Consider the following 14,074-nt stretch of genomic DNA (forward strand, 5'->3'; position numbering starts at 1 on the left):
ACTCATGGGATAGGATCTTCAGTCGCCAGAGCAGGGGAAGTAGCAGCCGACCTTGTCCTCACTCGCACCCTCCTTTTCGAAACAGTGGTGGGTGGCGTGGAGGCACTCCTTTTCTTATTCGTCACCTGGCCCAATTGGGAGCAGAATTGAGAAATGAGCTCTGCTATGCTTCGACTGCCTAAGAATTTGTTATATTGGTGATCCCACCACGCCATGAAGCTACCCATCACTTCAGGAGACTTTGGATAGGTCAGGATCTTCAAAATGACCGATTTCATGCGAAAGTTTTTGCTGAGGGAGACATTGAACTTAGGATTGGTCACTATCAACCAATCGTAAGGAGGTTGATTGGATGTTTTGTGAGTAAGAGGGTATGGAATGTACTGGACTAAGCCTAATTGTTGAGCTAATAAAGATGGATGATATTGTTCGATTCCAGCCTTTGCATTTTTTCTTATTTCGATTGTGCCGCCATAAGGTAGGTCGTGCCTGATAACATAACAGGTCCAAACTTGATGTGATCGACCGGATGAATACCCGTCATTAGGCTTGAATTGTCTTGTCAACCATTTTGGCCTATAAGCTTCTGCAAGAGGAACGAAGGATTGACTTGCTCTTGATTTATCAAGGGAGAAGAAGCTAAAGAGAAAGTTGTCGACCATGACAATCTCTGGGGGAATGTAGAGAATTTGGTTGCCATAAGAAGAAAATTTTTGATCCACCTGTGCCAACTGACTGAAAGGAGAAGGTTAAAAATAAGTAAAGAACAACATTTGGACTAACTAAAGTGCTTCCCACACCCCCCCCCCTCGCGCGGAAAATACAACCCTTTACGAGTGACCTCATAGAGACTTTAATACAGATGGGCAAGAACATATGGTGCCAAAGCTATGCGTTGGCCTTGTGTGAGATATTCGGCCAAAACTTCATATTCAATCATAATTTGTTAGGCGTTCATGCACGGGAGATGCTAGCAGATCCAAAGAAGTAAGAATGTTGTGTTCTCAACTTCATCGATGAGGCCATTGGGTTTGCGATATGTCTTCATAAAGTTGGTATAGCCTTTGGCGGTCTTGCTCGGAAAGTATTTGCATTGCCTTGAGTTAGTACCAACATAGTAGATCATTCTGAAAGGCAATAGCTTGGTCAGGTGACAAATATCCTTGATAGTGATACTCATAGGACCACAGCAAAAAATGAAGATATTGGTCGAAGTGCTTCAAAATAATGCCAGAGAGAGAAGAAGGAATGGATTAACTAGATATTCAAAGAGAGAGAGAGAGAGAGAGAGAGAGAGAGAGAGAGAGAGAGAGAGAGAGTTTAATACACTCATATATCTCAACATCCCTTCACATACTTTCGTATTAGGACGACACCCGAGTGAACCATTCATCCCATTTTAAAAGGGATTTCGGCCATGTCCTCAGTGTCTTTAACACATTGGCCACATCAATAATAGATCTAGTTATGATAAGAATCTCTTCCCCTGGGAAGATCGGGAAGAAGGGATCCAGAGGTTGAAGTACCTAGGCCAAAACTTCTGGAGAAAATATCGGGCTGAGACAGAAGGCTTCTTCGTCCAAAGGAAATTTGAAGATTATCTCCTCAGTGCATTTTTTAGTAAACAAGTCTATCATGACCAGTATATCCTTTTGATCGAAGGATGGAGTGGACGAAGAAGAGGCAGCCATTGCAGAAAGAAAATTGGAAGCAAAGGTTTCAAAGGGAGAAGTTGTAGAGAGAGCGATTCGGAAGCGTGATGAAATCGAATTTGAAGTGGTGAATATATAGACACAAAATGGAAAGAGCATTTTTTGTAAAATTGTCATTATTGTAGAAAAACAGCTAATAAAGATACGTGTTGGCTCGGGATTCATTCGATGCCTCGATTCAACGCGGCCGATAGCAAAGCGACTGATAGAAGGCTATTCGTTTTATGTCACACGTGCGGGAATTTAAAAGCGGCATTAATGAAACCTCAAATGCCCCTCTCTTTTTCTTTAAAATAACAATAACGAGGGGGGCAATATTTGTACCCTATAGCCAAGTCTTGTTTTTGGCCAATCAAGGCTGAATACGTGTGATATGTACGGATGCGCATGCTGCAGTTGTAGGATTTTCTTCAGATATGTACGATCACATTTTAGAAAAAAAGAGCCATAACGTATCAATTGCATTAAAGTGATTGAGGAAAGTGCAACTGGATTCAGTTGGTTAAGTGACAGGCCGCCAACGATCAAATTCGCATGACCGCTGGATAGGTGGCTGAAGGAGAATCTAAAGAATGAGGAATGTGAGAAGCTATAACATCCTGAATTCTTACGGCCAGAGTTTATACTCGTGCCTGAGAAAATCGGGGGTTAAATAATGTATAAATTGGATGCTAAGTGTCATGCCCCAAACTCAAAAATCGGGCTCACAATATTCCCATTCGTCGAATTCGGTGCCGACAGCCTCCGTAGTACCCTATTCTCGGCTCCCAGGCCGCATACGCTAGATTCTGATCCTAAGATCCTATAAGGAGGATTTTTCAACATACATTTGTCTCATAAGAAGCATAACCACAAGTTTACCCAAATCACAAAGGCAACATCATCATCATATATCCACTAATATAAATAGTTGAATACAATGCTGAAAGGAAAATACATATATCAAAAATTAAAGCTCCAGAAGATCACTGCACGCCCCAAGCTTAACGCTGCTGCAACCTAACGTCACCTACACACATCTATCATGCATTAGCTTATAGAAAGCTTAGAGGGTGGTTAAGTGTGTGCAATGCACGTGTCAAGCATATAAATATCAGAGTAAGCGGAAATACTGGAAATTTATAAATATATCACTAACCTTATCTAGGATATGCAATGTAAAGGCATAATAAGCCAATATCATATACTGAGGAAGAAGATCAGCTATGTAATGTAGAGACATAGTAAGCCAAATATCATAAACTAAGGATACAATGCAATATACGATGTAAATGAAATGACCAAGCTAGAGTGTGAAGTCGGGATGATAGTACGTAGTATCGCAGGCTACGGGATCCACCACAAAGGACTTTTATCCAAACCAGTCCCATACCTAAATTTGGATAGTCAGAATCAATGTGGTAAACTCCTGATCTCATATTAGTCGAGCGGCCCAACTGAAATTCTGGCCATTGCAAAGGTACACATAACAATTAGTTACTCACCACCAGCCCGAGTAGATAGTGAATGAATGAATGAATGAGTAAAATGCTGAGTATGCAACTCCTGCCCACATATCACTACTGTACATCTCTGGGATCATCATCGGGGTCTAGTACACTCTACATGCAATTGTCGCTTACTCGACATGCAACCATGTAAGTGGAAGAGACCTTAGTATCCACCTGTCCAGTTGTGAGACCCGTATCCTAGCCCGTACCGTTCTGTAGGCTTCAACGGTCCTCCCGGTCAAATCCCGGTGACCTGCGATTTGTAATTGGTGTTTACACACGATCTTGAGTCGTATCCTATATTCCAGAGTCGGCTCAACCCGAGACTTGTATCCTTGCGACCACGCCGTTGCCGTGGTTCCGACACTGTCTTGCGCGCTGAGGTGATACCTGGGCCAGGAGATGTGGGGCCGCGTTTAGTTTGAGGAAAATGTCACACTTTACAAAACCCAAGAGAACCTTTTAAATCAATTACATCACATCCCATCAATCAAGTACATGTCCCATCCCCAAAAGCAACCCCTAAAGTCAACTCTCTCTCTCTCTCTCCACCCATACATGTCAAGTACACACCCATCACTTCCCATCACTCCATCACTCATTCACACCCATCCCTCTCTCTCTCATTTCTCACTCCATCTCCCAAGCAACCCATGAAACCCAACGTCTAAGGTCCCCAAAGAAGCTAGGTGTGGCCCATCTTCCTACCTCCCATCTCTAACATCTAACCGTCCAATGTCCATCATCCTTCGTCAAAGTCGAAGCCGAGGAGCTAGGGATTTCATCAGACCAAGAAGGAATGACAATGGTGGGTGATTTTATGAATTTTCAACCATTGATTATTATGTATTTGAGGGCCCATTTGTGGTGGGACCCATCTTGATGTACGCCTTGTATCAAAGAGGGACCCATAGTGACGGGGTCCGTCCCATCTCCACCGTTCTCTTCTCTCTCTCTCTCTCTCTCTCCTTTTTTGTGATGTAGTGTGGCCCACCTGAACCAGACCGTTCGATCATGAGGCCCACTTTACTGCTGGATTTCAGCAAGCCCTAGATGAATGGAAACACAAATATTTACTTGATCCAAACTCTGAGTGGGGCACATCGATGTGGACCCACCTTGATGTATTGTATCCTACACCATCCATCTGGACGTGCACGGCTTTGGTGGGCTGCACGTTGCAGCAAGCAACACCGTTTGTGCTGCTGTCAGTGGGCCAACAATCCTCCCCTACTATCTGGAGGTGAGACACAAATATCAGCTTGTATCTCAAGCTGGTGGGTCCCACACATGTGGACCCACCCCCATGCATGTGACCTATCTGAATCGTCCATCTTCTAGATGGCCAGCAACTTGGCTGGCCATATGGACGTCAGCAGGGCCTATGGGCCCTATCATGAGGTATACGTTATATCCATCCATCCATCCATCCAATTGTTAGACGGTGGGACCCACTCTACACGTGTGGAACCTCCATCATCCAGCTGAGACATGGATGTCCTACCATGATGCATGTGTTTTATCAATGCCGTCCATTTGTATCCCACATCTGGTGGACGACCAGCAACATTAGCTGCTACAGTTACGTCAACAAGTTCTGTGGGTCCCCTTGATGTATATGTGATATCCACACCATCCATTCGTGGACCCCACTTGCTGGACGTGTGAGATCCATCGTGATCTATGTATTTCATACACATTGTCCAATGTTTGGATGATGCTGATTTACATGGACAGTGTTTGGACAGTGCTATCCAATGTTTGGATGGTGCTGATTTACATGGACAGTGTTTGGACGGTGCTGTCCAATGTTTGGACAGTGCTGATTTACATAGACAATGTTTGGACAGTGCTGATCATATTAGTGAGCCATGTGCCCCATAGAATGATAGTGTACAGTGATACACATGTTACACCTGCAACTATTGAAATGATTTTTTATTGTAATCTAAGCTCTCACTTGAGGCCCATTGATGTGGCCCACTTGATGCATATGATGGCCCATTAGTGCGGCCCATTGATGTGGCCCACTTAATGTATATGATGGCCCATGGGTGTGGCCCATTGTGATGTACTAAGGCCCATGAGTCGTAGCCCATTGAGATGTATTTTTGGATTGTATGTTGTGGCCCATTGTGACGTATTTTCGGCCCCTGTGAGGTGGCCCATTGTGATTATTTGAGGCCCATTTGGCGAGGCCTAATACGATGTATTTGTGGCCCAATGTGATGTGTTTTCGGCTAGGTATTGGCCCGTTGTGATGTATTTGAGGCACAGGTATATGGCCCGTTGTGATGTATTTGTGGCCAAATTAATAAGGCTTATTTGCTGCGTATACGGGGCCCACTTGTAATGTATTTATGGCCCATGTGCAGGGCCCACCTATTGTGTATTTGAAGACCATATATTTCATCCCTTGAATGAGGCCAGACTTGATGTATTCATGGCCCATTGTGATATATTTTTGACCCATATGATGAGGCCCATTGTGATGTATTTCTAGCCCATTTGGTAAGGCTTATTGAGATGTATTCCCGACCCATGTGCAGGGCCCACTTGTTGTGTAGATGAGGCTCATGAGTGAGGCCTAGTGTGATGTATGTGTGGTCCATATGTGAGGCCCATCATGACGTGTATTAGGCCCTTGAGAGAGGCCCATGGTGGTGTATATTAAGCCCTTATGTGAGGCCATGGGCCCATTATATGTTTGGCCCTATGTGGTCCACTCCTTGGGAGCAATGTTGGTTAAATGTCCACATTGATGGCCAATGATGGTTAAATGTCCACATTGTGACCTTCCCTTAGACCGATTGTTGAGGTTGATTTTGATTATTGAGGCCGATTTCGATTGTTGAGGCTGACATCAAGGCTGATTCTGATTGTCGAGGCCGATTGTTGATACAAATTATGAGTATGTGACAACATATCATCATGATACACGTCCATATGCATTATCTACGTGTTTGTTATGAGATGTGGTTAACCATTACATTTGTCATTGGGCAGGTTGTTATGGGACTCCCTGATAGGCGGAGTTGCCCCACATGAGCGCGCGGTATGTGCAGGATTGATGCATGGATGGATTGTGTGACTCATGGATCTCGTATTTTGGGATATGACTACTATACGCCCTAGAGTTATCAGGGCCGTTGCCTTCACTGGTATATCGTGGATGGCCAGATGAGACACTGAAAATCTGTTCTAGCGTATGGGCGCCATAGATATCCCTAGGGAAAAATCTCTAAACCTTCGTGGCCAGGAGATGCTCCAATGTCTAGACCGATTGGATTACATGAGCGCCTGAGTGCCGAATACAGCAGACCGCATCTCCCACTGTGTCGTGGTCAGTTGAAAGGGGGTGTGGCATTATCCGCCCGATTCGTAGTGGGCAAAACTAGGCTGAGTTTGACCTACTCATAAATGGGTCCGCTATCGATGTGTTGGGTAGGTATTGACTGACTACTAGCCAGGCGGATAGTGACATCTCTTCCCCTCACCTGGTTGCGCGCGATGAGGCGACAATCTGGTTTGGAGTGTACTAGACCCCGGTGATGATCCTAGAGATGTACAGTACTGATACGTAGACTTATTAAACAAGAGTTGCATACTCATTCATTCATTCATTCACTATCCACTTAGGCTGGTGGTGCGCAACTAATTGTTGTGTAACTTCACAATGGCAAGGATTTCGGTTGGGGCGCCAATTAACCTAAGGTCAAGGGTTTACCACATTGAGTCTAGCTATCCAAATTAGGTATGGGACTGGTTTGGATAAAAGTCCCTTGTGATGGACCCCATAGCTTGTGGTACTACGTACTATCATCCCGACTTCACTCCAGCTTAGTCATTTCATTCGCACCGCATATTGCATTGCATTCGTAACATTTAGCATTTTGGGTTACTATGTTTTTGCATTTATATGGCTTAGATGTGGTTGATGGTATTCGTGGCTTGTCAGGATTTGCATATTGTATTACATCCTTGGCATCTGATATTTGGCTCATTATGATCTGCATTCCATATTATGATATTGTATGACTCATGGACTTGCTAGTATCTCCGATATTGTATGATTTATGGCATTGTATTGAATACTTGACACTTATCTTGCGCACATACTTTCACCATCCTCTAAGCTTTCTATAAGCTTATGCATGATAGATGCGTGCAGGTGACGTTAGGTTACAGCAACGTTGAGCATGGATTAGCGTTCTTTTAGAGCTTTGATTTTTGCCATATGTATTTCCCTTTCAGCATTGTATTCAAATGTTTATATTAGTGGATATGTGATGTTGATGTTGCCTTTGTGATTGGGGTAAACTTGTGGTTATGCTTATTACGAGTTAAATGTACATTGGAAAATCCTCCTTGTAGGATCCCAGGATTGGAATCTGGCGTATGGATGTTGGGAACCGAGAATGGGGTACTACGGAGGCTGTCGGCACTAGATTCAGCGATCGAAAATTTTGTGAGCCCGGTTTCTAAGTTTGGGGCATGATACCAGTAGTTAGCCAACAATAACGGACCCAATTATGAGCTGGTTAAACTCAGCCTAGCTATGCCCACTACCCTCGGGTGGGTAAGGCCACAACCCCTTCCCAATCGACCATGACACAGTGGGAGATGCGGCCTACTGGTATTTAACACTCGGGTGCTCATGCATCCACTCAGTTTAGATGTTGGGGCGTCTCTTGGCCACTGAGGTTTAGAGATTTTCACCCAGGGATATCTATGATGCTCCGATGCTAGTAACAGATTTTCGGTGTCCCATCTGGCCATCCACGACATGCTTGTGCAGGCTACGGCCCTGATGTCGCTAGGGTGTATAGTAATCACAACACACAATGCAAGATGCATGAGTCATACAATCCATTCATGCATCAATCCTGCACATACCGTGCACTCATGTGAGACAATCTCCACCAATCAGGGAGTCTCATAACACCTGCCCAATGACATATGCAATGGTTAACCACATCTCATAACAAACATGCAGATGATGCGTATGGGCATGTATCATGATGCTATACTGTCACATACTCATAATCAGTATCGACAACTGGCACCGATAATGGGCATTGATAATCTGCCTATACAATCGACCTCGACAATCGGAATCGGCCTCGACAATCAGAATCGGTAGCCGTCCTAATAAAGGGCCTAAGGGAAGGTCACAATGTGGACATTTAACCATCAATGTCCATCAATGTGGACATTTAACCAACATTACTCCCAAGTAGTGGCCCACATAAACATCATTACATACATTATAGTGAAATCACACATTACATCGATCTGCACATTTATCGCATTGGGCCTCACTCAAGGGCCACACATACACCACATCGGGCCTAGCCATACGGGCCACAAATACATCAGAATGGGCCTTATCAAATGAGCCACAAATACATCACAACGGGCTACATACCTGGTTTTAATACACATCACAATGGGCCGCACCAATGAGCCTCATATACATCAAGTGGGACGCATCAATGGGCCGCACCAATGGGCCTCGTTTACATCAAGTGGGCCGCACCAATGGGCCTCATATACATTAAGTGGGCCGCATCAATGGGCCACACCAATGGGCCTAGAAAAGTGGATGAACCATGTGCATGCAACACACACATCATGGTAGGTCGCACAAATGAACAACATAGATATACAATACATGCATTAATGGTAGGCCCCACGTGGCACCGTCTAAAGGTGGATGGTGTGAATATAGAATACGTACACCAAGATGGGCCCCATCACATGGGTTTAATATACATAACAGGTGTGCCCCACATACACAGCAAATGGGCCCCACCAGATGGGTAACGTGGGTACAACATACATCGTGGTGGAGCCCACACCATTGTCTAAACATTGTCCATGTAAATCAGCACTGTCAAAACATTGTCCAGCACCGTCCAGCACAATCTGGACGGTGTGGATGAAATAAATACATCATGGTGGTGTCCATGCTGGAAAAACAGGTGAACGGCTTGGGTAAAACACAAATACCAGGGTGAGCCCCACCCCTTGGACGATGTGGGTATAATAAATACATCTAGGTGTGGCCCATAGAACTGCTGACGTTCAGGGCAGCAGCAGCTGCCTGCTACACAGGACCTAACAGGTGAACGGCTTGGATCTAAAACACATCAAAGGTGGGTCTACAATGGACGGACAGTTTAAATCTAACACATACATCAGGGTGGCCCACTACAGCACTGTCCAAACAGTCCAGCATCGTCCTGACTATCTAGATGGTGTGGATGAAACAAATACATCACTGTGAGGTGTCCACCGTCCAAACAATGGACGGTGTGGAATATCACATATATCATAGTGGGTTTCCACCGTCTAGATTACTAGACGGTGCAGATGCAAGGCATATACGTCACGGTCAGCCCTATGGACGGGCTAATATAATACATACATTAGGGTGGGCCCCATCCCCGCACATGCAGCACGTGTGGGGTGGGTCCCAGCCCAGCAAAGGGAAGGATGGTGGGGATAAACCCATACTTCATGGTGCGGCTCAAACAACACCGTCCAGAAGTGGACGATGTGGGTACATAATACATACAACAAGGTGGGTCCCACGTAGGGCCCATCATAGAATATTATATGATATAATATATATATATATATATATATATTATTTATCTATTCATTTATTTATTATATATTTTTTTGAAAGAATTCCAGTGTCTAGGCCCTGGACATTGGATGGTTGGTGTGAATAAGACCCATACATGAGGTAGACCCCACATGCATTGATGGTGTCGATCATAACACATCTAGTCAAGGTGGGCCCCACATGCTACCCTAGTATGGACTGTTGGGAGAGCACATGTACAACCAGGGGGGGGGGTCCCACAGCTGCTGGACCTTCCAGTAGTGTCCCATTGATTTGGGCGGCTGGATGAAACGCATGCATCTGGTGGGTCCACACGTGTGTGGCCCACTAGAATATTATTATTTCCCTTCATCTGAGGTCTGTCCAAGACGGATGGCTAGGATAAAACATTGATGTCAGTGGGTCCCACCATCCAGGGACTGGACGGTTTAGACAACACATACATCACGGTGGGCTCCACACCACGTACATCAAGGTGGGCCCAGGGATGTCGGTAAAACATATACATCATGTGGGCCATACACACACACACGGTGGGCCACACACCTCATCATCATCATCACCATATGAAAAGTAGAGAGAGAGAGAGAAAGTGGCATCTAATGGAGGGCTCCGCCACTATGAGCCCTCCCTTACAAAACATACATCAAGGGGGTCCCAATACATGTGGGCCCTCAAATCATCAAAATAAAAAAATTAATCCTATGAACACCCACTGTTATATCTTGGACTCCTTCCACTGATGCGATCTAGAGCTCCAAGGGGTGAATTTCAATGGTTGAGATGGACTTTGGATGGTGGGATTGGGTGGTAGGAAGGTGGGCCATACTAGCTTTCTCCTCTCCCTTGGACGGTTCCACCATTGTTGCTTGGGAGATGGAGTGAGAAATGAGAGAGAGAGAGAGAGGGTTGTAAGGAGAGAGAGGGATGGGTGATGGAGTGATGGGTGAGTGAGTGATGGGTGTACTTGATGGGGGAAGAGAGAGAGAGAGAGTTGACTTTAGGGGTTGCTTGGGGATGGGACATGTACTTGACATGTGAGGTGATGTGTACTTGATTGACGGGATTAATTTGAAAGTTTCTCCTGGGTTTTCAAATGCATGGCGTTTTCCTTGAACTGAACATGGGCTCACATCTCTTGGCTTGGGTATCGCATTGGCGCGCGAGATGCGGCGTCGGAACTGCGGCGGTGGTGTGGTCGCAAGGATACAAGTCTCGGGTTGAGCCGAATCAGATTAATAGAGTATAATTCAAAGTTGTGTACAAGTGCTATCTACACATCGCGGTTGCCGAAATTCGACCGGGAGGACCGCAGAAGCCTATGGAATGGTGCGGGTTAGGATACGAGTCTCACATTAAGAATCGCACCTTATATATATATCATTTAGATCACATCTAGATAGATACATTCATGAAGATAACATTCACGAGAATAAAATCGACTGTGTTGATTATTTCATCAGAGTAAAAGAATTCAGTAAATAATCAAATGCCCTCTCAATGGGAGTTTATCACATTTATCGAGTTTGCAGTAGAAGTATAAAATTGAAAATCTTCTTATTCTTTCAATATAATCTTCCATACGGAGATGGTCCCCTAGGTCTTCAATCAGTACATCACCTGCATCATCTGTATGGTTGGAGAGGGTCAATGCCCTACTTATAGTGATGGTTATCCTTTAAAATTAACAATAATTCAAGAGATTCATAAAAGTAATGTAAGGGTTCTAAGACGTCACGTACTCCACAACCACGAGAGGTATCATTATGCGCAAGCAACCTACATGAGATGCATGCCTAACAAAGTATATGCGGTTCATCACACTTAGCGATCACACAATGTGGAAAATGATTTACAGTTATTCGGCTCACCCCGCATCCCATTTTACGGAGATTCGTCAGTGTGTCCCACGTTTAAAATGGATTTACGCGGTTATCCCAAGATGACGCAACACATGACTGGATGAATTACGTGACCCGATTTATTCATTGAGTGACTATTTGCGACATCCAATCCCAGAGGTGATGTAACACGCATTGTGAATTACTTACATTGATTTGTGCACTACTACCCATGATACATGAAATTACGTGTCGCCCCAGAGGCCGCTACCGAAAACGCATTATGTCCACGATATTTATTTGATCACTAGAAGTGGGATTCATAACATAGTACTTGCACCAAAGAGAGAAATCCATTGAATCATGGGAGTTTTAGAATCCAAGACACATGCCCAAGTTATAAAGGTAAATAGCACTAGGCCAACATAATAAAGGAGATAAGTAGCAATTGCTAACTCAACAAAGAGGAGAGTGGCAATGGCCAACTCAACAAAGAGGAGAGTAGCAATGGCTAACTCAACAAAGAGGAGAGTGACAATGGCCAACTAAGAAAAAAGGAGAGTAGCAAGGGCTAACTCAACAAAATTGATAAAGGCAGGGGCAAGACTTGTATCCATCGCCCCACATAAAAATAATAAAGATAACTTGTAATTATCATCATATTAAAAACTCAAAGGGTAAATAATGGTTGGTAGTGAATTAAACAATTGCAGAGAGAGAATTATGAGAATAGGTAAAACGCAAGATAATTTATATCAACTTAAAATAAGGTAAGCTTAAAGGAAAAATCCTCACCTTTGGAGTCAAATCATTTCCCAACTAAGACTAGGTGTTTATACACACTCCTCCAATTCCAATTTTTAACCTAGATCACATAATTTTGTAGGGTTAAGATTCATTATAGGGTTATGCCTGGGCCTAGGTCTAGGGGCTAACTAGTTAACTTATTTAAGAGAAACGTGAATTCAAGCTATTAAGTAAACAAGCGATTTAACTTATTCAACATTTATTCTTTAGCAGTCAACATTGTAACTCACTGAACGTCTCTATTGAGCCAACTTAGTTCTCTCTAAGAATATTGAAATTGGCTTGATCATGGACTCAAGCTAATGACTCAGTGAGTCATCCTCTGCACGGCACTCGCATTCCTTCTAAGCAAACCACCTCTTCTCTCTCTCCTCTTTCTTTGCAAGGCCAGGCATTGGTCCAGAAAATCCAGAATTTTCACTTGACTGGACCCAACCGAGTCGACTCGGTTTAGCAGGACCGACTCTTTCCTCCTCTCATTCTCTCTCTCTCTCTCTTGGATTTTTGGTGGACGTTCCGCAGTGTCAGAGGAGGTATTTATATAGGTGTAGAGTTTCTAGATTATACTTGCATAACCTTGAAATGATGGGTTATATCATGCGAAAAACAGGTTACGCAGGTACTTTAAACGTTGTTTGATCTTGCTACTACGATCCAGATATTTAGTTTATCTCTTTCCAATCTTTTGGAGGGTATAACATGTTTGGGTGGGCCATCAAGTGGATGGTTTTGATATTAATTGGTGAGAGAAAAAAAAGAGTGACGTCCAGCATGTCTTAGCGAGGAAGACGGTGGTTATCAATGGTGTTTTTCACACCAAAGATTATCTCTTCATGAGGCTCCTCTTAGACAGTGTGGATTAACCCATGGGTGTTTGTGGGCCCTAAAAATCAAAGGTTTAAGGCTGTTTAGGTGAAGGGTTCGATGTTGGAAGTTTCGGGTGGACGCATGCCTTCGTTGCAGCTATTTGCAAAAGGTCAGAGAATTTGGTGTTATAATCCTATTCTCCTTGTTGGATTCTAGGTAGAAAGAGGAATGTGGGTCCCACAGATTAACTGCTGAAGATTTTCCTCTGATTTGTAGGAGGATTCACACTGCGAATGGAGGAAAATCTGTTAAACGACATCATTGCATGTTTAGAAGGCTCGTTGATCTTGTACTCTACGCACAATGGGTGGCTAAGATTAACAGGGAATCTCTCTTTGATTTGTAATGAATTCCCAATCTAATTCAGAAAGGAAGCAACGGTTTCTTGTTTCAGAATGCATCTACGCAAGCTGTTGTGTTTATTGCATCTTGTTTTCAACCCATCATGCATGGTGTTGTTAGGTGGGGTCCATTGTAATGTTTGTTTGAGCAATCCTCTCCGTTCATAATCTTGGTCGGATCATGTAGACCAATGTATCCAAATATGGAGATGATTCGAGCTTTTGGTGGGTCACATGATCTTTAGATAGAAAATTTTCTAGAATTAAAGAGGTGGAGAAGTACGTAAGGAACTTGGTGCGGATCCGGTTGTTCGTAGGGATATTGTGGGGTCCATTGTGATAACATTTAAGAAGATCCACGCTCTTCATTGACTTTGGCATG

This window comes from Magnolia sinica, chromosome 4 (assembly GCF_029962835.1).
Source record: "Magnolia sinica isolate HGM2019 chromosome 4, MsV1, whole genome shotgun sequence".
Taxonomy (NCBI): domain Eukaryota; kingdom Viridiplantae; phylum Streptophyta; class Magnoliopsida; order Magnoliales; family Magnoliaceae; genus Magnolia; species Magnolia sinica.